Source organism: Leiobunum rupestre, chromosome 10 (assembly GCF_980474605.1).
Source record: "Leiobunum rupestre chromosome 10, qqLeiRupe1.1.hap1, whole genome shotgun sequence".
Lineage (NCBI taxonomy): Eukaryota > Metazoa > Arthropoda > Arachnida > Opiliones > Sclerosomatidae > Leiobunum > Leiobunum rupestre.
In genome coordinates, this window is record NC_143393.1 from 13,101,846 (window position 1) to 13,123,739 (window position 21,894).

Below are 21,894 nucleotides of genomic sequence, written 5' to 3' on the forward strand. Positions count from 1 at the left end.
TCCCGTTGAAGTCTAATCCATAAAACTAATTCGTAATAAGATTTTCCGCGGGGTCCGTCCGGGATTTGAACCCGGGACCTCTCGCACCCAAAGCGAGAATCATACCCCGAGACCAACGGATCATGTTTCTTTGCTCTCAATATGTGAATATGTAGCTTAACCCGTTGAAGTCTTCTCCATAAAACTGATTGGTAGAAAGATTTTCCGCGGGGTCCGTCCGGGATTTGAACCCGGAACATCTCGCACCCAAAGCGAGAATCATACCCCTAGACCAACGGACCATGTTACTTTACTCTCAATATGTGAATATGAAGCCTAACCCGTTGAAGCCTCCTCCATAAAACTGATGGGTAGAAAGATTTTCCGCGGGGTCCGTCCGGGATTTAAACCCGGGACCTCTCGCACCCGAAGCGAGAATCATTCCCCTAGACCAACGGACCATGTTACTTTGCTCTCAATATGTGAATATGAAGCCTAACCCGTTGAAGTCTCCTCCATAAAACTGATTCGTAGAAAGAATTTCCGCGGGGTCCGTCCGGGATATGAACCCGGGACCTCTCGCACCCAAAGCGAGAATCGTACCCCTAGACCAACGGACCATGTTGCTTTTTTCACAATATGTGAATATCTTGAATAACCTGTTGAAGTCTCCTCCATAAAACTGTTTCATAGAAAGATTTTCCGCGGAGTCCGTCCGGGATTTAAATCCGGGACCTCTCGCACCCGAAGCGAGAATCATTCCCCTAGACCAACGGACCATGTTACTTTACTCTCAATATGTGAATATGAAGCCTAACCCGTTGAAGCCTCCTCCATAAAACTGATGGGTAGAAAGATTTTCCGCGGGGTCCGTCCGGGATTTAAACCCGGGACCTCTCGCACCCGAAGCGAGAATCATTCCCCTAGACCAACGGACCATGTTACTTTACTCTCAATATGTGAATATGAAGCCTAACCCGTTGAAGCCTCCTCCATAAAACTGATGGGTAGAAAGATTTTCCGCGGGGTCCGTCCGGGATTTGAACCCGGGACCTCTCGCACCCAAAGCGTGAATCATACCCCTAGACCAACGGACCATGTTACTTTTGTCACAATATGTGAATATCTTGAATAACCTGTTGAAGTCTCCTCCATAAAACTGATTCATAGAAAGATTTTCCAGGGGGTCCGTCCGGGATTTAAACCCGGGACCTCTCGCACCCGAAGCGAGAATCATTCCCCTAGACCAACGGACCATGTTACTTTACTCTCAATATGAGAATATGAAGCCTAACCCGTTGAAGTCTCCTCCATAAAACTGATTCGTAGAAAGAATTTCCGCGGGGTCCGTCCGGGATTTGAACCCGGGACCTCTCGCACCCAAAGCGAGAATCGTACCCCTAGACCAACGGACCATGTTGCTTTTTTCACAATATGTGAATATCTTGAATAACCTGTTGAAGTCTCCTCCATAAAACTGTTTCATAGAAAGATTTTCCGCGAAGTCCGTCCGGGATTTGAACCCGGGACCTCTCGCACCCAAAGCGAGAATCATACCCCGAGACCAACGGATCGTGTTTCTGTGCTCTCAATATGTGAATATGTAGCCTAACCCGTTGAAGTCTTCTCCATAAAACTGATTGGTTGAAAGATTTTCCACGGGGTCCGTCCGGGATTTGAACCCGGGACCTCTCGCACCCAATGCGAGAATCATACCCCTAGACCAACGGACCATGTTACTTTGCTTTCAATATGTGAATATGTAGCCTAACACGTTGAAAACTTATCCATAAACCTGGTTTGTAGAAAGATCTTCCGCGGGGTCCGTCCGGGATTTGAACCCAGGACCTCTCGCACCCTAAGCGAGAATCATACCCTAGACCAACGGACCATGTTAGTTTGCTCTCAATATGTGAATATGTAGCCTAACCCGTTGAAGACTCCTCCATAAATCTGATTGTTAGAAAGATTTTCCGAGGGGTCCAACCGGGATTTGAACGCGGGACCTCTCGCACCCAAAGCGAGAATCATACCCCTAGACCAACGGAGCATGTTACTTTGGTCTCAATATGTGAATATCTTGAATAACCCGTTGAAGTCTCCTCCATAAAACTGATTAGTAGAAAGATTTTAAGGGGGGTCCGTCCGGGATTTGAACCCGGGATCTCTCGCACCCTAAGCGAGAATCATACCCCTAGACCAACGGAGCATGTTACGTTTTTCCCAATATGTGAATATCTTGAATAACCCGTTGAAGTCTCCTCCATAAAACTGATTGGTAGAAAGATTCTCCGTGGGGTCCGTCGTGGATTTGAAACCGGGACCTCTCGCACCCAAAGCGAGAACCATACCCCTAGACCAACGGACCATGTTAGTCTGCTCTCAATATGTGAATATGTAGCCTAACCCGTTGAAGACTCCTCCATAAAACTGATTGGTAGAAAGGTTTTCCGCAGGGTCCGTCCGGGATTTGAACCCGGGAACTCTCGCAGCCAAAGCGAGAATCATACCCCTAGACCAACGGACCATGTTACTTTGCTCTCAATATGTGAATATGTAGCCTAACACGTTGAAAACTTCTCCATAAAACTGGTTTGTAGAAAGATCTTCCACGGGGTCCGTCCGGGATTTGAACCCGGGACCTCTCGCACCCTAAGCGAGAATCATACCCCTAGACCAACGAACCATGTTACGTTTTTCACAATATGTGAATATCTTGAATAACCCGTTGAAGTCTCCTCCATAAAACTGATAGGTAGAAAGATTTTAAGCGGGGTCCGTCCAGGATTTGAACCCGTAACCTCTCGCACCCAAAGCGGAATCATACCCTAGACTAACGGACAATGTTAGTTTGCTCTCAATATGTGAATATGTAGCCTAACCCGTTGAAGACTCCTCCATAAATCTGATTGTTAGAATGATTTTCCGAGGGTGCCGTCCGGGATTTGAACGCGGGACCTCTCGCACCCAAAGCGAGAATCATACCCCTAGACCAACGGACCATGTTACTTTTGCTCTCAATATGTGAATATCCCGTTGAAGTCTCCTCCATAAAACTGATTCGTAGAAAGATTTTCTGCGGGGTCCGTGCGGGATTTGAACCCGGGTCCTCTCGCACCCAAAGCGAGAATCATACCCCTAGACCAACGGACCATGTTACTTTGTTCTCAATATGTGAATATGTAGCCTACCCCGTTGAAGCCTCCTCCATAAATCTGATCGTTAGAAAGATTTTCCGAGGGGTCCAACCGGGATTTGAACCCGGGACCTCTCGCACCCAAAGCGAGAATCATACCCCTAGACCAACGGACCATGTTACTTTGTTCTCAATATGTGAATATGAAGCCTACCCCGTTGAAAACTTCTCCATAAAACTGGTTTGTAGAAAGATCTTCAACGGGTATCTTCGGGAATTTGAACCCGGGACCTCTCAAACCCTAAGCGAGAATCATACCCCTAGACCAATGAACAATGTTAGGTTGCTCTCAATATGTGAATATGTAGCCTAACCCATTGAAGCCTCCTCCATAAATCTGATTGGTAGAGAGATTTTCCGCAGGGTCCGTCCGAGATTTGAACCCGGGACCTCTCGCACCCAAAACAAGAATCATACCCCTAGACCAACGGACCATGTTACTTTGCTCTAAATATGTGAATATGTAGCCTACCCCGTTGAAAACTTCTCCATAAAACTGGTTTGTAGAAAGATCTTCCGCGGGTACCTTCGGGGATTTGAACCCGGGACCTCTCGCACCCTAAGCGAGAATCATACCCCTAGACCAATGAACAATGTTAGTTTGCTCTCAATATGTGAATATGTAGCCTAACCCGTTGAAGCCTCCTCCATAAATCTGATTGTTAGAAAGATTTTCCGAGGGGTCCAACCGGGATTTGAACGCGGGACCTCTCGCACCCAAAGGGAGAATCATACCCCTAGACCAGCGGTCCATGTTACTTCGCTCTCAATATGTGAATATCCCGTTGAAGTCTAATCCATAAAACTAATTCGTAATAAGATTTTCCGCGGGGTCCGTCCGGGATTTGAACCCGGGACCTCTCGCACCCAAAGCGAGAATCATACCCCGAGACCAACGGATCATGTTTCTTTGCTCTCAATATGTGAATATGTAGCTTAACCCGTTGAAGTCTTCTCCATAAAACTGATTGGTAGAAAGATTTTCCGCGGGGTCCGTCCGGGATTTGAACCCGGAACATCTCGCACCCAAAGCGAGAATCATACCCCTAGACCAACGGACCATGTTACTTTACTCTCAATATGTGAATATGAAGCCTAACCCGTTGAAGCCTCCTCCATAAAACTGATGGGTAGAAAGATTTTCCGCGGGGTCCGTCCGGGATTTAAACCCGGGACCTCTCGCACCCGAAGCGAGAATCATTCCCCTAGACCAACGGACCATGTTACTTTGCTCTCAATATGTGAATATGAAGCCTAACCCGTTGAAGTCTCCTCCATAAAACTGATTCGTAGAAAGAATTTCCGCGGGGTCCGTCCGGGATATGAACCCGGGACCTCTCGCACCCAAAGCGAGAATCGTACCCCTAGACCAACGGACCATGTTGCTTTTTTCACAATATGTGAATATCTTGAATAACCTGTTGAAGTCTCCTCCATAAAACTGTTTCATAGAAAGATTTTCCGCGGAGTCCGTCCGGGATTTAAATCCGGGACCTCTCGCACCCGAAGCGAGAATCATTCCCCTAGACCAACGGACCATGTTACTTTACTCTCAATATGTGAATATGAAGCCTAACCCGTTGAAGCCTCCTCCATAAAACTGATGGGTAGAAAGATTTTCCGCGGGGTCCGTCCGGGATTTAAACCCGGGACCTCTCGCACCCGAAGCGAGAATCATTCCCCTAGACCAACGGACCATGTTACTTTACTCTCAATATGTGAATATGAAGCCTAACCCGTTGAAGCCTCCTCCATAAAACTGATGGGTAGAAAGATTTTCCGCGGGGTCCGTCCGGGATTTGAACCCGGGACCTCTCGCACCCAAAGCGTGAATCATACCCCTAGACCAACGGACCATGTTACTTTTGTCACAATATGTGAATATCTTGAATAACCTGTTGAAGTCTCCTCCATAAAACTGATTCATAGAAAGATTTTCCAGGGGGTCCGTCCGGGATTTAAACCCGGGACCTCTCGCACCCGAAGCGAGAATCATTCCCCTAGACCAACGGACCATGTTACTTTACTCTCAATATGAGAATATGAAGCCTAACCCGTTGAAGTCTCCTCCATAAAACTGATTCGTAGAAAGAATTTCCGCGGGGTCCGTCCGGGATTTGAACCCGGGACCTCTCGCACCCAAAGCGAGAATCGTACCCCTAGACCAACGGACCATGTTGCTTTTTTCACAATATGTGAATATCTTGAATAACCTGTTGAAGTCTCCTCCATAAAACTGTTTCATAGAAAGATTTTCCGCGAAGTCCGTCCGGGATTTGAACCCGGGACCTCTCGCACCCAAAGCGAGAATCATACCCCGAGACCAACGGATCGTGTTTCTGTGCTCTCAATATGTGAATATGTAGCCTAACCCGTTGAAGTCTTCTCCATAAAACTGATTGGTTGAAAGATTTTCCACGGGGTCCGTCCGGGATTTGAACCCGGGACCTCTCGCACCCAATGCGAGAATCATACCCCTAGACCAACGGACCATGTTACTTTGCTTTCAATATGTGAATATGTAGCCTAACACGTTGAAAACTTATCCATAAACCTGGTTTGTAGAAAGATCTTCCGCGGGGTCCGTCCGGGATTTGAACCCAGGACCTCTCGCACCCTAAGCGAGAATCATACCCCTAGACCAACGGAGCATGTAACGTTTTTTACAATATGTGAATATCTTGAATAACCTGTTGAAGTCTCCTCCATAAAACTGTTTCATAGAAAGATTTTCCGCGGAGTCCGTCCGGGATTTAAATCCGGGACCTCTCGCACCCGAAGCGAGAATCATTCCCCTAGACCAACGGACTATGTTACTTTGCTCTCAATATGTGAATATGTAGCCTAACCCGTTGAAGTCTTCTCCATAAAACTGATTGATAGAAAGATCTTCCGCGGGGTCCGTCCGGGATGTAAACCCAGGTCCTCTCGCACCCGAAGCGAGAATCATACCCCTAGACCAACGGACCATGTTACTTTGCTCACAATATGTGAATATGAAGCCTTACCCGTTGAAGTCTTCTCCATAAAACTGATTGGTAGAAAGATTTTCCGCGGGATCCGTCCGGGATTTAACCCGGGACCTCTCGCACCCAAATCGAGAATCATACCCCTAGACCAACGGACCATATTACTTTGCTCTCCATATGTGAATATCTTGAATACCCCGTTGAAGTCCCCTCCATAAATCTGATCGGTAGAAAGATTTTCCGCGGGGTGCGTCCAGGATTTGAACCTGGGACCTCTCGCAAATAAAGCGAGAATCACACCCTAGACCAACGGACCATGTTAGTTTGCACTCAATATGTGAATATGTAGCCTAACCCGTTGAAGTCGTCTCCATAAAACTGATTGGTAGAAAGATTTTCCGCGGGGTCCGTCCGGGATTTGAAACCGGGACTTCTTGCACCCGAAGCGAGAATCATACCCCTAGACCACCGGACCATGTTACTTTACTCTCAATATGTGAATATGAAGCCTAACCCGTTGAAGTCTCCTCCATGAAACTGATTGGTAGAAAGATTTTCGGCGGGGTCCGTCCGGGATTTGAAGCCAGGACCTCTCGCACCCAAAGCGAGAATCATACCCCTATACCAACGGACCATGTTTCTTTGCTCTCAATATGTGAATATGTAGCCTAACCCGTTGAAGTCTTCTCCATAAAACTGATTGGTAGAAAGATTTTCCACGGGGTCCGTCCGGGATTTGAACCCGGGACCTCTCGCACCCAATGCGAGAATCATACCCCTAGACCAACGGACCATGTTAGTTTGCTCTCAATATGTGAATATCCCGTTGAAGTATCCTCCATAAAACTGATTCGTAGAAAGATTTTCCGCGAAGTCCGTCCGGGATTTGAACCCGGGACCTCTCGCACCCAAAGCGAGAATCATACCCCGAGACCAACGGATCATGTTACTTTGCTCACAATATGTGAATATGAAGCCTTACCCGTTGAAGTCTTCTCCATAAAACTGATTGGTAGAAAGATTTTCCGCGGGATCCGTCCGGGATTTAACCCGGGACCTCTCGCCACCAAAGTGAGAATCATACCCCTAGACCAACGGACTATGTTACTTTGCTCTCAATATGTGAATATGTAGCCTAACCCGTTGAAGTCTTCTCCATAAAACTGATTGGTAGAAATATTTTCCGTGGGGTCCGTCCGGGATTTGAACCCGGGACCTCTCGCACCCAAAGCGAGAATCATACCCCTAGACCAACGGACCATGTTACTTTGCTCTCAATATGTGAATATTTAGCCTAACCAGTTGAAGTCTTCTCCATAAAACTGATTGGTAGAAAGATTTTCAGCTGGGTCCGTCCAGGATTTAAAACCAGGTCCTCTCGCACCCGAAGCGAGAATCATACCCCTAGACCAACGGACCATGTTACTTTGCTCTCAATATGTGAATATGAAGCCTTACCCGTTGAAGTCTTCTCCATAAAACTGATTGGTAGAAAGATTTTCCGCGGGATCCGTCCGGGATTTAACCCGGAACCTCTCGCATCCAAATCAAGAATCATACCCCTAGACCAACGGACCATATTACTTTGCTCTCAATATGTGAATATCTTGAATACCCCGTTGAAGTCCCCTCCATAAATCTGATCGGTAGAAAGATTTTCCGCGGGGTCCGTCCAGGATTTAACCCGGAACCTCTCGCACCCAAATCAAGAATCATACCCCTAGACCAACGGACCATATTACTTTGCTCTCAATATGTGAATATCTTGAATACCCCGTTGAAGTCCCCTCCATAAATCTGATCGGTAGAAAGATTTTCCGCGGGGTCCGTCCAGGATTTGAACCTGGGACCTCTCGCAAACAAAGCGAGAATCACACCCTAGACCAACGGACCATGTTAGTTTGCTTTCAATATGTGAATATGTAGCCTAACCCGTTGAAGTCGTCTCCATAAAACTGATTGGTAGAAAGATTTTCCGCGGGGTCCGTCCGGGATTTGAAACCGGGACTTCTTGCACCCGAAGCGAGAATCATACCCCTAGACCACCGGACCATGTTACTTTGCTCTCAATATGTGAATATCTTGAATACCCCGTTGAAGTCCCCTCCATAAATTTGATCGGTAGAAAGATTTTCCGCGGGGTCCGTCCAGTATTTGAACCCGGGACCTCTCACAAACAAAGCGAGAAACACACCGTAGACCAACGGACCATGTTAGTTTGCTCTCAATATGTGAATATGTAACCTAACCCGTTGAAGTCTTCTCCATAAAACTGATTGGTAGAATGAATTTCAGCGGGATCCGTCCGGGATTTGAACCCGGGACCTCTCGCAAACAAAGTGAGAAACACACCGTAGACCAACGGACCATGTTAATTTGCTCTCAATATATGAATATGAAGCCTAACCCGTTGAAGTCTTCTCCATAAAACTGATTGGTATAAAGATTTTCAGTGGGGTCCGTCCGGGAATTGAACCCGGGACCTCTCGCACCCAAATCGAGAATCATACCCTTAGACCAACGGACCATATTACTTTGCTCTCAATATGTGAATATCTTGAATAACCCGTTTAAGTCCCCTCCATAAATCTGATCGGTAGAAAGATTTTCCGCGGGGTCCGTCCAGGATTTGAACCCGGGACCTCTCGCAAACAAAGCGAGAATCACACCCTAGACCAACGGACCATGTTAGTTTGCTCTCAATATTTGAATATGTAGCCTAACCCGTTGAAGTCTTCTCCATAAAACTGATTGGTAATAAGATTTTCAGTGGGGTCCGTCCGGGAATTGAAACCGGGACTTCTTGCACCCGAAGCGTGAATCATACCCATAGACCACCGGTACATGTTACTTTGCTCTCAATATGTGAATATCTTGAATACCCCGTTTAAGTCCCCTCCATAAATCTGATCGGTAGAAAGATTTTCCGCGTGGTCCGTCCAGGATTTGTACCCGGGACCTCTCGCAAACAAAGCGAGAAACACACCGTAGACCAACGGACCATGTTAATTTGCTCTCAATATATGAATATGAAGCCTAACCCGTTGAAGTCTACTCCATAAAACTGATTGGTAGAAAGATCTTCCGCGGGGTCCTTCGGGGATTTGAACCCGGGACCTCTCGCACCCTAAGCGAGAATCATACCCCTAGACCAATGAACAATGTTAGTTTGCTCTCAATGTGTGAATATGAAGCCTAACCCGTTGTAGTCTACTCCATAAAACTGATTGGTAGAAAGGTTTTCCGCAGGGTCCGTCCGGGATTTGAACCCGTGACCTCTCGCAGCCAAAGCGAGAATTTTTTTTTTTTTTTTTTAATTATATAATTAAAAAAATACACGACGCGTGTATGGTACAAAAAGCGAAATGCAACAAGATAATAGAACAAGAAAAAAATACGAAGTAACATTTGAAAAATCGGTCGCGAAAAAGAACATCGATAAAGAAAGAACAACGAGTAGATAATATTGATTAAACAATAGTGAGAAATAAAAAATTAAGCAACGTATCAAACACTATTAGGCAGTACATGTTGTAGAAAGAATTCATGAACAAAAATAGGCTAAATTAGATATTAAACAGCAGTAAAGACGATTAAGAAGAAATAAATTAACGAAAAAAAAACTCCTTATTGAAAATGAGAAGCAAAGGCTTAGAACCGACAGAACACAGAAAAGGCCGCAAAACATTAAGAAAATCCAACACCATTAATTTGTAACTTATACTTTGAAACCGTAATCATCCGGGATCACAAAGTCCTTATACAGAGGACTGGTAACAGGCTGACCCTGATACCGACACGCCCGAGCAAAAAATTCGTTCTCTGAAGATGGCGGCCAAGCAACCTCCTTAGGCCACCACTCAGGCCGGCGATGACCCTTGAAAGGGTACAGACGCATAGCAACGGGAACCCTTTGAACCTTCGTAGCAGAGCCAGAAGAAGAAGACAGCTTCTGACCGACATCGCCATCGCTTGACGACAGCGAATGCTTAGCACTCCGACGCGGATCAGACTTGACACCGGCATCGACGATGGAAGATTCACCGCTACCGGCCCGGACCGGAGAACCTTGAGGAATAGCGACTGAGGCAGGATCGACGACCATCGCTTCACCGTCACCACCACCGCCAGACGCCGCTTCTAAATCACGGGATGCCATCCGGGGCCATAAAGGACACTCCCGAACAACATGTCCCTGCTTCTGGCACTTAAAGCACTTGAAATCAGGACAATGGCGATAAATATGGTCAGGAGAATAACACTTATTACATATTTTCAACTGAGAATCATGTCGGACAGCGTAAAACTTCTCTCGACCAACAGCATCGGCAACTCGTAAGCGATATGGTAATGATGACAGATTCTCAGGTAAGGTAACACGAACGGTACGAAGTCCGCAATAGAATGATGCCTTTTTATGCCACACAAGCGGACCCTTGATTTCACAGCCAAGCGACGTTAATTTGGATAAAACGGCTTCATCAGTCACAAACTCCGGTAAGTCCGAAAAGGCGACAGTCACAGTCTTCGCAGAAACGCTTGAAATTTCATATATCTCACCATCAATATCCAAGCCCGAATCTATAACGCCCTCGACATCGGCCAAAGTCTTCAAGGTGAGAATGTAACCTCCCTCATCACAGACAACTAAAGCAGAAGCACAATCGAGACCAAAGTTCGCAATCACCGCCGTAGACACAACTTCAAAACTTGGTAGATTTCGTTTAAAATCAATAAAAACCGATCTCTTGAATGCGTCCATCCTGGGTAGAAACACCCAGGAGGGATAACCAAATTAATAAATTAACAACTATTGAATTAAATGCACGAATAATAACCGAAATAAAAATAAATTGGCAAAAAACCCCGCTTAGGCTTAGCGCGACGAAAACACGGAGTGCAAAATCGAACGACCTGCACTCTCCAAAAGCTCGAACGCAACTCCAGCCAAAGCGAGAATCACACCCTAGACCAACGGACCATGTTAGTTTGCTCTCAATATGTGAATATGTAGCCTAACCCGTTGAAGCCTCCTCCATAAATCTGATTGGTAGAGAGATTTTCCGCGGGGTCCGTCCGGGATTTGAAACCGGGACCTCTCGCACCCAAAAAGAGAACCATACCCCTAGACCAACGGACCATGTTAGTTTGCTCTCAATATGTGAATATGTAGCCTAACCCGTCAAAGTCTACCCCATAAAACTGATTGGTAGAAAGGTTTTCCGCAGGGTCCGTCCGGGATTTGAACCCGTGACCTCTCGCAGCCAAAGCGAGAATCATACCCCTAGACCAACGAATCATGTTACGTTTTTCACAATATGTGAATATCTTGAATAACCCGTTGAAGTCTCCTCCATAAAACTGATTCGTAGAAAGATTTTCCGCGGGGTCCGTCCGGGATTTGAACCCGGAACCTCTCGCACCCGAAGCGAGAATCATTCCCCTAGACCAACGGACCATGTTACTTTGCTCTCAATGTGTGAATATGAAGCCTAGTCCGTTGAAGTCTACTCCATAAAACTGATTGGTAGAAAGGTTTTCCGCGGGGTCCGTCCGGGATTTGAACCCGTGACCTCTCGCACCCAAAGCGAGAAACGTACCCCTTGACCAACGGACCATGTTAGTTTGCTCTCAATATGTGAATATCTTGAATAACCCGTTGAAGTCTCCTCCATAAATCTGATTGTAAGAAAGATTTTCCGAGGGGTCCAACCGGGATTTGAACCCGGGACCTCTCGCACCCAAAGCGAGAATCATACCCCTAGACCAACGGACCATGTTACTTTGCTCTCAATATGTGAATATGTAGCCTAACCCGTTGAAGTCTTCTCCATAAAACTGTTTGGTAGAAAGATTTTCAGCTGGGTCCGTCCCGGATTTGAACACGGGACCTCTCGCACCCAAAGCGAGAAACATACCCCTAGACCAACGGACCATATTACTTTGCTCTCAAAGTGTGAATATCTTGAATAACCCGTTGAAGTCTCCTCCATAAAACTGATTGGTAGAAAGATTTTCCGCGGGGTCCGTCCAGGATTTGAACCCGGGACCTCTCGCACCCAAAGCGAGAATCATACCCCTAGACCAACGGACCATGTTACTTTTTTCACAATATGTGAATATCTTGAATAACCCGTTGAAGTCTCCACCATAAAACTGATTGGTAGAAAGATTTTCCGCGGGGTCAGTCCGGGATTTGAACCCGGGACCTCTCGCACCTAAAGCGAATATCATACCCCTAGAACAACGGACCATGTTACTTTTTTCACAATATGTGAATATCTTGAATAACCCGTTGAAGTCTCCACCATAAAACTGATTGGTAGAAAGATTTTCCGCGGGGTCCGTCCGGGATTTGAACCCGGGACCTCTCGCACCCAAAGCGAGAAACATACCCCTAGACCAACGGACCATATTACTTTGCTCTCAAAGTGTGAATATCTTGAATACCCCGTTGAAGTCCCCTTCATAAATCTGATCGGTAGAAAGATTTTCCGCGGGGTCCGTACAGGATTTGAACCCGGGACCTCTCGCACCCAAAGCGAGAATCATACCCCTAGACCAAGGGACCATGTTACTTTGTTCTCAATATGTGGCCTAACCCGTTGAAGACTCCTCCATAAATCTGGTTGTAAGAAAGATTTTCCGCGGGGTCCGTCCGGGATTTGAACCCGGGACCTCTCGCACCCAAAGCGAGAAACATACCCCTAGACCAACGGACCATATTACTTTGCTCTCAAAGTGTGAATATCTTGAATACCCCGTTGAAGTCCCCTCCATAAATCTGATCGGTAGAAAGATTTTCCGCGGGGTCCGTACAGGATTTGAACCCGGGACCTCTCGCACCCAAAGCAAGAATCATACCCTAGACCAACGGACCATGATTGTTTGCTATCAATATGTGGCCTAACCCGTTGAAGACTCCTCCATAAATCTGGTTGTAAGAAAGATTTTCCGAGGGGTCCATCCGGGATTTGAACCCGGGACCTCTCGCACCCAAAGCGAGAATCATACCCCTAGACCAAGGGACCATGTTACTTTGTTCTCAATATGTGAATATGTAGCCTAACCCATTGAAGTCTTCTCCATAAAACTGATTGGTAGAAAGATTTTCCGCGGGGTCCGTCCGGGATTTAAACCCGGGACCTCTCGCACCCAAAGCGAGAATCATACCCCTAGACCAACGGACCATGTTACTTTGCTATCAATATGTGAATATGTAGCCTAACCCGTTGAAGTCTTCTCCATAAAACTGATTGGTAGAAAGATTTTCAGCTGGGTCCGTCCAGGATTTGAACCCGGGACCTCTCGTACCCAAAGCGAGAAACATACCCCTAGACCAACGGACCATATTACTTTGCTCTCAAAGTGTGAATATCTTGAATAACCCGTTGAAGTCTCCTCCATAAAACTGATTGGTAGAAAGATTTTCCGCGGGGTCCGTCCGGGATTTGAACCCGGGACCTCTCGCACCCAAACCGAGAATCATACCCCTAGACCAACTGACCATATTACTTTGCTCTCAATATGTGAATATCTTGAATAACCCGTTGAAGTCTCCTCCATAAAACTGATTGGTAGAAAGATTTTCCGCGGGGTCCGTCCGGGATTTAAACCCGGGACCTCTCGCAACCTAAGCGAGAATCATACCCCGAGACCAACGGACCATGATACTTTGCTCTCAATATGTGAATATGTAGCCTAACCCGTTTAAGTCTTCTCCATAAAACTGATTGGTTGAAAGATTTTCCGCAGGGTCCGTCCGGGATTTGAACCCGGGACCTCTCGCACCTAAAGCGAGAATCATATCCCGAGACCAACGGACCATGATACTTTGCTCTCAAAGTGTGAATATCTTGAATAACCCGTTGAAGTCTCCTCCATAAAACTGATTGGTAGAAAGATTTTCCGCGGGGTCCGTCCAGGATTTGAACCCGGGACCTCTCGCACCCAAAGTGAGAATCATACCCCCAGACCAACGGACCATGATACTTTGCTCTCAATATGTGAATATGTAGCCTAACCCGTTTAAGTCTTCTCCATAAAACTGATTGGTTGAAAGATTTTCCGCAGGGTCCGTCCGGGAATTGAAACCGGGACTTCTTGCACCCGAAGCGAGAATCATACCCATAGACCACCGGTACATGTTACTTTGCTCTCAATATGTGAATATCTTGAATACCCCGTTTAAGTCCCCTCCATAAATCTGATCGGTAGAAAAATTTTCCGCGGGGTCCGTCCAGGATTTGAACCCGGGACCTCTCGCAAACAAAGCGAGAAACACACCGTAGACCAACGGACCATGTTAATTTGCTCTCAATATATGAATATGAAGCCTAACCCGTTGAAGTCTACTCCATAAAACTCATTGGTAGAAAGATCTTCCGCGGGGTCCTTCGGGGATTTGAACCCGGGACCTCTCGCACCCTAAGCGAGAATCATACCCCTAGACCAATGAACAATGTTAGTTTGCTCTCAATGTGTGAATATGAAGCCTAACCCGTTGTAGTCTACTCCATAAAACTGATTGGTAGAAAGGTTTTCCGCAGGGTCCGTCCGGGATTTGAACCCGTGACCTCTCGCAGACAAAGCGAGAATCATACCCCTAGACCAACGGACCAGGTTACTTTGCTCTCAATATGTGAATATGTAGCCTAACACGTTGAAAACTTCTCCATAAAACTGGTTTGTAGAAAGATCTTTCACGGGGTCCGTCCGGGATTTGAACCCGGGACTTCTTGCACCCGAAGCGAGAATCATACCCATAGACCACCGGTACATGTTACTTTGCTCTCAATATGTGAATATCTTGAATACCCCGTTTAAGTCCCCTCCATAAATCTGATCGGTAGAAAGATTTTCCGCGGGGTCCGTCCAGGATTTGAACCCGGGACCTCTCGCAAACAAAGCGAGAAACACACCGTAGACCAACGGACCATGTTAATTTGCTCTTAATATATGAATATGAAGCCTAACCCGTTGAAGTCTACTCCATAAAACTGATTGGTAGAAAGATCTTCCGCGGGGTCCTTCGGGGATTTGAACCCGGGACCTCTCGCACCCTAAGCGAGAATCATACCCCTAGACCAATGAACAATGTTAGTTTGCTCTCAATGTGTGAATATGAAGCCTTACCCGTTGTAGTCTACTCCATAAAACTGATTGGTAGAAAGGTTTTCCGCAGGGTCCGTCCGGGATTTGAACCCGTGACCTCTCGCAGCCAAAGCGAGAATCATACCCCTAGACCAACGGACCAGGTTACTTTGCTCTCAATATGTGAATATGAAGCCTAACCCGTTGAAGTCTCCTCCATAAAACTGATTGGTAGAAAGATTTTCCACGGGGTCCGTCCGGGATTTGAACCCGGGACCTCTCGCACCCAATGCGGGAATCATACCCCTAGACCAACGGACCATGTTACTTTGCTCTCAATATGTGAATATGTAGCCTAACACGTTGAAAACTTATCCATAAACCTGGTTTGTAGAAAGATCTTCCGCGGGGTCCGTCCGGGATTTAAACCCGGGACCTCTCGCAACCTAAGCGAGAATCATATCCCGAGACCAACGGACCATGATACTTTGCTCTCAATATGTGAATATGTAGCCTAAACCGTTTAAGTCTTCTCCATAAAACTGATTGGTTGAAAGATTTTCCGCGGGGTCCGTCCGGGATTTGAACCCGGGATCTCTCGCACCCAAAGCGAGAATCATATCCCGAGACCAACGTACCATGATACTTTGCTCTCAATATGTGAATATGTAGCCTAACACGTTAAAAACTTCTCCATAAAACTGTTTTGTAGAAAGATCTTCCGCGGGGTCCGTCCGGGATTTGAACCCGGGTCCTCTCGCACCCGAAGCGAGAATCATACCCCTAGACCAACGGACCAAGTTACTTTGCTCTCAATATGTGAATATGAAGCCTTACCCGTTGAAGTCTTCTCCATAAAACTGATTGGTAGAAAGATTTTCCGCGGGATCCGTCCGGGATTTGAACCCGGGACCTCTCGCACAAAAATCGAGAATCATACCCCTAGACCAACGGACCATATCACTTTGCTCTCAATATGTTAATATCTTGAATACCCCGTTGAAGTCCCCTCCATAAATCTGATCGGTAGTAAGATCTTCCGCGGGGTCCGTCCAGGATTTGAACCCGGGACCTATCGCAAACAAAGCGAGAATCACACCCTAGACCAACGGACCATGTTACTTTGCTCTCAATATGTGAATATGTAGCCTAACCCGTTGAAGCCTCCTCCATAAATCTGATTGGTAGAGAGATTTTCCGCGGGGTCCGTCCGGGATTTGAAACCGGGACCTCTCGCACCCAAAGTGAGAACCATACCCCTAGACCAACGGACCATGTTAGTTTGCTCTCAATATGTGAATATGTAGCCTAACCCGTTGAAGTCTACTCCATAAAACTGATTGGTAGAAAGGTTTTCCGCAGGGTCCGTCCAGGATTTGAACCCGTGACCTCTCGCAGCCAAAGCGAGAATCATACCCCTAGACCAACGAACCATGTTACGTTTTTCACAATATGTGAATATCTTGAATAACCCGTTGAACTCTCCTCCATAAAACTGATTGGTAGAAAGATTATAAGCGGGGTCCGTCCAGGATTTGAAACCGGGGCCTCTCACACCCAAAGCAAGAATCATACCCTAGACCAACGGACCATGATTGTTTGCTATCAATATGTGGCCTAACCCGTTGAAGACTCCTCCATAAATCTGGTTGTAAGAAAGATTTTCCGAGGGGTCCATCCGGGATTTGAACCCGGGACCTCTCGCACCCAAAGCGAGAATCATACCCCTAGACCAAGGGACCATGTTACTTTGTTCTCAATATGTGAATATGTAGCCTAACCCATTGAAGTCTTCTCCATAAAACTGATTGGTAGAAAGATTTTCCGCGGGGTCCGTCCGGGATTTAAACCCGGGACCTCTCGCACCCAAAGCGAGAATCATACCCCTAGACCAACGGACCATGTTACTTTGCTCTCAATATGTGAATATGTAGCCTAACCCGTTGAAGTCTTCTCCATAAAACTGATTGGTAGAAAGATTTTCAGCTGGGTCCGTCCAGGATTTGAACCCGGGACCTCTCGTACCCAAAGCGAGAAACATACCCCTAGACCAACGGACCATATTACTTTGCTCTCAAAGTGTGAATATCTTGAATAACCCGTTGAAGTCTCCTCCATAAAACTGATTGGTAGAAAGATTTTCCGCGGGGTCCGTCCGGGATTTGAACCCGGGACCTCTCGCACCCAAACCGAGAATCATACCCCTAGACCAACTGACCATATTACTTTGCTCTCAATATGTGAATATCTTGAATAACCCGTTGAAGTCTCCTCCATAAAACTGATTGGTAGAAAGATTTTCCGCGGGGTCCGTCCGGGATTTAAACCCGGGACCTCTCGCAACCTAAGCGAGAATCATACCCCGAGACCAACGGACCATGATACTTTGCTCTCAATATGTGAATATGTAGCCTAACCCGTTTAAGTCTTCTCCATAAAACTGATTGGTTGAAAGATTTTCCGCAGGGTCCGTCCGGGATTTGAACCCGGGACCTCTCGCACCTAAAGCGAGAATCATATCCCGAGACCAACGGACCATGATACTTTGCTCTCAAAGTGTGAATATCTTGAATAACCCGTTGAAGTCTCCTCCATAAAACTGATTGGTAGAAAGATTTTCCGCGGGGTCCGTCCAGGATTTGAACCCGGGACCTCTCGCACCCAAAGCGAGAATCATACCCCCAGACCAACGGACCATGATACTTTGCTCTCAATATGTGAATATGTAGCCTAACCCGTTTAAGTCTTCTCCATAAAACTGATTGGTTGAAAGATTTTCCGCAGGGTCCGTCCGGGAATTGAAACCGGGACTTCTTGCACCCGAAGCGAGAATCATACCCATAGACCACCGGTACATGTTACTTTGCTCTCAATATGTGAATATCTTGAATACCCCGTTTAAGTCCCCTCCATAAATCTGATCGGTAGAAAAATTTTCCGCGGGGTCCGTCCAGGATTTGAACCCGGGACCTCTCGCAAACAAAGCGAGAAACACACCGTAGACCAACGGACCATGTTAATTTGCTCTCAATATATGAATATGAAGCCTAACCCGTTGAAGTCTACTCCATAAAACTCATTGGTAGAAAGATCTTCCGCGGGGTCCTTCGGGGATTTGAACCCGGGACCTCTCGCACCCTAAGCGAGAATCATACCCCTAGACCAATGAACAATGTTAGTTTGCTCTCAATGTGTGAATATGAAGCCTAACCCGTTGTAGTCTACTCCATAAAACTGATTGGTAGAAAGGTTTTCCGCAGGGTCCGTCCGGGATTTGAACCCGTGACCTCTCGCAGACAAAGCGAGAATCATACCCCTAGACCAACGGACCAGGTTACTTTGCTCTCAATATGTGAATATGTAGCCTAACACGTTGAAAACTTCTCCATAAAACTGGTTTGTAGAAAGATCTTTCACGGGGTCCGTCCGGGATTTGAACCCGGGACTTCTTGCACCCGAAGCGAGAATCATACCCATGGACCACCGGTACATGTTACTTTGCTCTCAATATGTGAATATCTTGAATACCCCGTTTAAGTCCCCTCCATAAATCTGATCGGTAGAAAGATTTTCCGCGGGGTCCGTCCAGGATTTGAACCCGGGACCTCTCGCAAACAAAGCGAGAAACACACCGTAGACCAACGGACCATGTTAATTTGCTCTTAATATATGAATATGAAGCCTAACCCGTTGAAGTCTACTCCATAAAACTGATTGGTAGAAAGATCTTCCGCGGGGTCCTTCGGGGATTTGAACCCGGGACCTCTCGCACCCTAAGCGAGAATCATACCCCTAGACCAATGAACAATGTTAGTTTGCTCTCAATGTGTGAATATGAAGCCTTACCCGTTGTAGTCTACTCCATAAAACTGATTGGTAGAAAGGTTTTCCGCAGGGTCCGTCCGGGATTTGAACCCGTGACCTCTCGCAGCCAAAGCGAGAATCATACCCCTAGACCAACGGACCAGGTTACTTTGCTCTCAATATGTGAATATGAAGCCTAACCCGTTGAAGTCTCCTCCATAAAACTGATTGGTAGAAAGATTTTCCACGGGGTCCGTCCGGGATTTGAACCCGGGACCTCTCGCACCCAATGCGAGAATCATACCCCTAGACCAACGGACCATGTTACTTTGCTCTCAATATGTGAATATGTAGCCTAACACGTTGAAAACTTATCCATAAACCTGGTTTGTAGAAAGATCTTCCGCGGGGTCCGTCCGGGATTTAAACCCGGGACCTCTCGCAACCTAAGCGAGAATCATATCCCGAGACCAACGGACCATGATACTTTGCTCTCAATATGTGAATATGTAGCCTAAACCGTTTAAGTCTTCTCCATAAAACTGATTGGTTGAAAGATTTTCCGCGGGGTCCGTCCGGGATTTGAACCCGGGATCTCTCGCACCCAAAGCGAGAATCATATCCCGAGACCAACGTACCATGATACTTTGCTCTCAATATGTGAATATGTAGCCTAACACGTTAAAAACTTCTCCATAAAACTGTTTTGTAGAAAGATCTTCCGCGGGGTCCGTCCGGGATTTGAACCCGGGTCCTCTCGCACCCGAAGCGAGAATCATACCCCTAGACCAACGGACCAAGTTACTTTGCTCTCAATATGTGAATATGAAGCCTTACCCGTTGAAGTCTTCTCCATAAAACTGATTGGTAGAAAGATTTTCCGCGGGATCCGTCCGGGATTTGAACCCGGGACCTCTCGCACAAAAATCGAGAATCATACCCCTAGACCAACGGACCATATCACTTTGCTCTCAATATGTTAATATCTTGAATACCCCGTTGAAGTCCCCTCCATAAATCTGATCGGTAGTAAGATCTTCCGCGGGGTCCGTCCAGGATTTGAACCCGGGACCTATCGCAAACAAAGCGAGAATCACACCCTAGACCAACGGACCATGTTACTTTGCTCTCAATATGTGAATATGTAGCCTAACCCGTTGAAGCCTCCTCCATAAATCTGATTGGTAGAGAGATTTTCCGCGGGGTCCGTCCGGGATTTGAAACCGGGACCTCTCGCACCCAAAGTGAGAACCATACCCCTAGACCAACGGACCATGTTAGTTTGCTCTCAATATGTGAATATGTAGCCTAACCCGTTGAAGTCTACTCCATAAAACTGATTGGTAGAAAGGTTTTCCGCAGGGTCCGTCCAGGATTTGAACCCGTGACCTCTCGCAGCCAAAGCGAGAATCATACCCCTAGACCAACGAACCATGTTACGTTTTTCACAATATGTGAATATCTTGAATAACCCGTTGAACTCTCCACCATAAAACTGATTGGTAGAAAGATTATAAGCGGGGTCCGTCCAGGATTTGAAACCGGGACCTCTCACACTTAAAGCGAGAATCATACCCCTAGACCAACGGACCATGTTACTTTTGCTCTCAATATGTGAATATCCCGTTGAAGTCTCTTCCATAAAACTGATTCGTAGAAAGATTTTCCGCCGGGTCCGTCCGGGATTTGAACCCGGGACCACTCGCACCCAAAGCGAGAATCATACCCCTAGACCAACGGACCGTGTTACTTCTTTCACAATATGTGAATATCTTGAATAACCCGTTGAAGTCTCCTCCATAAAACTGATTCGTAGAAAGATTTTCCGCGGGGTCCGTCCGGGATTTGAACCCGGAACCTCTCGCACCCGAAGCGGGAATCATTCCCCTAGACCAACGGACCATGTTACTTTGCTCTCAATGTGTGAATATGAAGCCTAGTCCGTTGAAGTCTACTCCATAAAACTGATTGGTAGAAAGGTTTTCCGCGGGGTCCGTCCGGGATTTGAACCCGTGACCTCTCGCACCCAAAGCGAGAAACGTACCCCTTGACCAACGGACAATGTTAGTTTGCTCTCAATATGTGAATATCTTGAATAACCCGTTGAAGTCTCCTCCATAAATCTGATTGTAAGAAAGATTTTCCGAGGGGTCCAACCGGGATTTGAACCCGGGACCTCTCGCACCCAAAGCGAGAATCATACCCCTAGACCAACGGACCATGTTACTTTGCTCTCAATATGTGAATATGTAGCCTAACCCGTTGAAGTCTTCTCCATAAAACTGTTTGGTAGAAAGATTTTCAGCTGGGTCCGTCCCGGATTTGAACCCGGGACCTCTCGCACCCGAAGCGAGATTCATACTCCTAGACCAACGGACCATGTTACTTTTTTCACAATATGTGAATATCTTGAATAACCCGTTGAAGTCTCCTCCATAAAACTGATTGGTAGAAAGATTTTCCGCGGGGTCCGTCCGGGATTTGAACCCGGGACCTCTCGCACCCAAAGCGAATATCATACCCCTAGACCAACGGACCATGTTACTTTTTTCACAATATGGGAATATCTTGAATAACCCGTTGAAGTCTCCACCATAAAACTGATTGGTAGAAAGATTTTCCGCGGGGTCCGTCCGGGATTTGAACCCGGGACCTCTCGCACCCAAAGCGAGAAACATACCCCTAGACCAACGGACCATATTACTTTGCTCTCAAAGTGTGAATATCTTGAATACCCCGTTGAAGTCTCCACCATAAAACTGATTGGTAGAAAGATTTTCCGCGGGGTCCGTCCGGGATTTGAACCCGGGACCTCTCGCACCCAAAGCAAGAATCATACCCTAGACCAACGGA

General features: G+C 46.6%; 29 non-coding genes across 29 annotated transcripts; all 29 read right to left on the reverse strand.

The window, feature by feature from the left end:
- Positions 1–209: 209 nt before the first annotated feature.
- On the reverse strand, positions 210–281 carry TRNAP-UGG (transfer RNA proline (anticodon UGG)). The gene has a single exon. It is a non-coding gene; the product is annotated as a tRNA-Pro (tRNA).
- An 87-nt stretch (positions 282–368) lies between these two features.
- TRNAP-CGG (transfer RNA proline (anticodon CGG)) lies at positions 369–440 on the reverse strand. Its single transcript has one exon. It is a non-coding gene; the product is annotated as a tRNA-Pro (tRNA).
- Positions 441–845: 405 nt separating this feature from the next.
- On the reverse strand, positions 846–917 carry TRNAP-CGG (transfer RNA proline (anticodon CGG)). Its single transcript has one exon. It is a non-coding gene; the product is annotated as a tRNA-Pro (tRNA).
- A 246-nt stretch (positions 918–1,163) lies between these two features.
- Positions 1,164–1,235, reverse strand: TRNAP-CGG (transfer RNA proline (anticodon CGG)). Its single transcript has one exon. It is a non-coding gene; the product is annotated as a tRNA-Pro (tRNA).
- Positions 1,236–1,322: 87 nt separating this feature from the next.
- TRNAP-UGG (transfer RNA proline (anticodon UGG)) lies at positions 1,323–1,394 on the reverse strand. Its single transcript has one exon. It is a non-coding gene; the product is annotated as a tRNA-Pro (tRNA).
- A 246-nt stretch (positions 1,395–1,640) lies between these two features.
- Positions 1,641–1,712, reverse strand: TRNAP-UGG (transfer RNA proline (anticodon UGG)). The gene has a single exon. It is a non-coding gene; the product is annotated as a tRNA-Pro (tRNA).
- An 87-nt stretch (positions 1,713–1,799) lies between these two features.
- Positions 1,800–1,870, reverse strand: TRNAP-AGG (transfer RNA proline (anticodon AGG)). The gene has a single exon. It is a non-coding gene; the product is annotated as a tRNA-Pro (tRNA).
- Positions 1,871–2,116: 246 nt separating this feature from the next.
- TRNAP-AGG (transfer RNA proline (anticodon AGG)) lies at positions 2,117–2,188 on the reverse strand. Its single transcript has one exon. It is a non-coding gene; the product is annotated as a tRNA-Pro (tRNA).
- Positions 2,189–2,593: 405 nt separating this feature from the next.
- On the reverse strand, positions 2,594–2,665 carry TRNAP-AGG (transfer RNA proline (anticodon AGG)). The gene has a single exon. It is a non-coding gene; the product is annotated as a tRNA-Pro (tRNA).
- Positions 2,666–3,060: 395 nt separating this feature from the next.
- Positions 3,061–3,132, reverse strand: TRNAP-UGG (transfer RNA proline (anticodon UGG)). Its single transcript has one exon. It is a non-coding gene; the product is annotated as a tRNA-Pro (tRNA).
- Positions 3,133–4,164: 1,032 nt separating this feature from the next.
- Positions 4,165–4,236, reverse strand: TRNAP-UGG (transfer RNA proline (anticodon UGG)). The gene has a single exon. It is a non-coding gene; the product is annotated as a tRNA-Pro (tRNA).
- Positions 4,237–4,323: 87 nt separating this feature from the next.
- TRNAP-CGG (transfer RNA proline (anticodon CGG)) lies at positions 4,324–4,395 on the reverse strand. The gene has a single exon. It is a non-coding gene; the product is annotated as a tRNA-Pro (tRNA).
- Positions 4,396–4,800: 405 nt separating this feature from the next.
- On the reverse strand, positions 4,801–4,872 carry TRNAP-CGG (transfer RNA proline (anticodon CGG)). Its single transcript has one exon. It is a non-coding gene; the product is annotated as a tRNA-Pro (tRNA).
- Positions 4,873–5,118: 246 nt separating this feature from the next.
- Positions 5,119–5,190, reverse strand: TRNAP-CGG (transfer RNA proline (anticodon CGG)). Its single transcript has one exon. It is a non-coding gene; the product is annotated as a tRNA-Pro (tRNA).
- An 87-nt stretch (positions 5,191–5,277) lies between these two features.
- On the reverse strand, positions 5,278–5,349 carry TRNAP-UGG (transfer RNA proline (anticodon UGG)). Its single transcript has one exon. It is a non-coding gene; the product is annotated as a tRNA-Pro (tRNA).
- Positions 5,350–5,595: 246 nt separating this feature from the next.
- On the reverse strand, positions 5,596–5,667 carry TRNAP-UGG (transfer RNA proline (anticodon UGG)). The gene has a single exon. It is a non-coding gene; the product is annotated as a tRNA-Pro (tRNA).
- Positions 5,668–5,750: 83 nt separating this feature from the next.
- Positions 5,751–5,826, reverse strand: TRNAP-AGG (transfer RNA proline (anticodon AGG)). The gene has a single exon. It is a non-coding gene; the product is annotated as a tRNA-Pro (tRNA).
- A 1,039-nt stretch (positions 5,827–6,865) lies between these two features.
- Positions 6,866–6,937, reverse strand: TRNAP-UGG (transfer RNA proline (anticodon UGG)). Its single transcript has one exon. It is a non-coding gene; the product is annotated as a tRNA-Pro (tRNA).
- A 395-nt stretch (positions 6,938–7,332) lies between these two features.
- Positions 7,333–7,404, reverse strand: TRNAP-UGG (transfer RNA proline (anticodon UGG)). Its single transcript has one exon. It is a non-coding gene; the product is annotated as a tRNA-Pro (tRNA).
- A 4,126-nt stretch (positions 7,405–11,530) lies between these two features.
- Positions 11,531–11,602, reverse strand: TRNAP-CGG (transfer RNA proline (anticodon CGG)). The gene has a single exon. It is a non-coding gene; the product is annotated as a tRNA-Pro (tRNA).
- Positions 11,603–12,166: 564 nt separating this feature from the next.
- Positions 12,167–12,238, reverse strand: TRNAP-UGG (transfer RNA proline (anticodon UGG)). Its single transcript has one exon. It is a non-coding gene; the product is annotated as a tRNA-Pro (tRNA).
- Positions 12,239–13,262: 1,024 nt separating this feature from the next.
- On the reverse strand, positions 13,263–13,334 carry TRNAP-UGG (transfer RNA proline (anticodon UGG)). Its single transcript has one exon. It is a non-coding gene; the product is annotated as a tRNA-Pro (tRNA).
- A 2,629-nt stretch (positions 13,335–15,963) lies between these two features.
- On the reverse strand, positions 15,964–16,035 carry TRNAP-CGG (transfer RNA proline (anticodon CGG)). The gene has a single exon. It is a non-coding gene; the product is annotated as a tRNA-Pro (tRNA).
- Positions 16,036–17,066: 1,031 nt separating this feature from the next.
- Positions 17,067–17,138, reverse strand: TRNAP-UGG (transfer RNA proline (anticodon UGG)). Its single transcript has one exon. It is a non-coding gene; the product is annotated as a tRNA-Pro (tRNA).
- Positions 17,139–19,290: 2,152 nt separating this feature from the next.
- On the reverse strand, positions 19,291–19,362 carry TRNAP-UGG (transfer RNA proline (anticodon UGG)). The gene has a single exon. It is a non-coding gene; the product is annotated as a tRNA-Pro (tRNA).
- A 405-nt stretch (positions 19,363–19,767) lies between these two features.
- Positions 19,768–19,839, reverse strand: TRNAP-CGG (transfer RNA proline (anticodon CGG)). The gene has a single exon. It is a non-coding gene; the product is annotated as a tRNA-Pro (tRNA).
- An 873-nt stretch (positions 19,840–20,712) lies between these two features.
- On the reverse strand, positions 20,713–20,784 carry TRNAP-UGG (transfer RNA proline (anticodon UGG)). Its single transcript has one exon. It is a non-coding gene; the product is annotated as a tRNA-Pro (tRNA).
- An 87-nt stretch (positions 20,785–20,871) lies between these two features.
- TRNAP-CGG (transfer RNA proline (anticodon CGG)) lies at positions 20,872–20,943 on the reverse strand. Its single transcript has one exon. It is a non-coding gene; the product is annotated as a tRNA-Pro (tRNA).
- Positions 20,944–21,507: 564 nt separating this feature from the next.
- Positions 21,508–21,579, reverse strand: TRNAP-UGG (transfer RNA proline (anticodon UGG)). Its single transcript has one exon. It is a non-coding gene; the product is annotated as a tRNA-Pro (tRNA).
- Between the last annotated feature and the right edge of the window lie 315 nt (positions 21,580–21,894).